The sequence below is a fragment of the Seriola lalandi genome, unplaced genomic scaffold (genome assembly GCF_002814215.2).
Source record: "Seriola lalandi dorsalis isolate HSWRI2012SDOR001 ecotype SW California unplaced genomic scaffold, Sedor1 jcf7180002054293, whole genome shotgun sequence".
Lineage (NCBI taxonomy): Eukaryota > Metazoa > Chordata > Actinopteri > Carangiformes > Carangidae > Seriola > Seriola lalandi.
The window spans coordinates 343436-344513 of record NW_019524846.1 but is presented as its reverse complement, the minus strand read 5'-3'; the positions used below and the strand labels follow the sequence as shown (position 1 = coordinate 344513).

The 1078-nt window shown below is 39.7% G+C and overlaps 1 protein-coding gene across 1 annotated transcript in view; it reads right to left on the bottom strand.

The window, feature by feature from the left end:
• The window catches only part of lhx9 (LIM homeobox 9), a 14840-nt gene that overhangs the window by 12031 nt on the left and 1731 nt on the right, over positions 1–1078 (bottom strand). The gene's annotated exons all lie outside the window — the stretch shown is intronic.

Here is a 1078-nt window from a genome sequence, read left to right as displayed (position 1 = left end):
GTGTGTGTGTGTGGGGGGGGGTATAAATGTATTGTTTGGGGCGGGGCAGTGATCAGTGATAGGCTAGAGGGCGGGGACAGACTGCATTAAACAATTTGAAAGAAAATAACACAAATTATTGAGATTTTAGTAAAAAATAAAAAACATATATAAACAATCCTACTCTCTGACAACATCCTCTCAAATAATATAATTACACTCAGCTTTTCTTTCTACTCAGGCTCTTATGATGATGTATAGACAACTGATTTAATTTGATAAGACGACAAAGCAAACCCACCTTTTACATATGCTAAATATAGGCTGGTCTTCTCTGTGCAAAATCAACAAAATCAATTTTTTCTCCATCAAACGCTCATTTGAAACAAGAATTATTCACTATCGAGCATTCATTAACACGGCCCGTGTCTTTTCTCTGCCTCTAGAATTAGGCCAAAACCTTGTTTACCTGCAGGAGAGTTGTTTTGATCATAACAGAAACAGCATTGCATCTGTGTACATATTTCATTCCTCTTATAGGCTATGCAACAAGCAGTGATGTGGAGGTATGGAGGAGAAAAAAAAGTGGTCACTACAAGGAAACTACCTGCAGTTGTTACATATTTAAGGACAGTCACGGTTTTTTTTCTGTTTGTTTTTTTTGTTTTTTTGTTTGTAAACACCATAAATCTTAATATAATCTACGGTTACCAGGCGACTATGAGGCTACAATAAAGATCTGTGTCAGTTTTAAAGGGTGCAGGAAAAGGAAAAAGGCAGACTGAATGGCTTTACCGTCCAGTATAAAGGCCAAATATGGTGACAACAAACCAAAATGAGGCAGCACAAGGTTTGTATTTTGACAGGCCTTCAAAGCTGAGATCCGGATGATGCGCTGTGGGCTCTGCGAGGTCGATGGCTGAGAATTCAGCCATAAAACAATAGATATTTACTGTCTGAATCTGTGACTCGGTTTTGGTCCCATTAATAGATTTACTGAGGCTCAGGGGGGTTTGCAGGTGTGGATGCTTCATCTGAAGACGTGTTACATTATCATGTGCACCCCTCCTCTCTACCCAACCCAACCCACCCACCACCC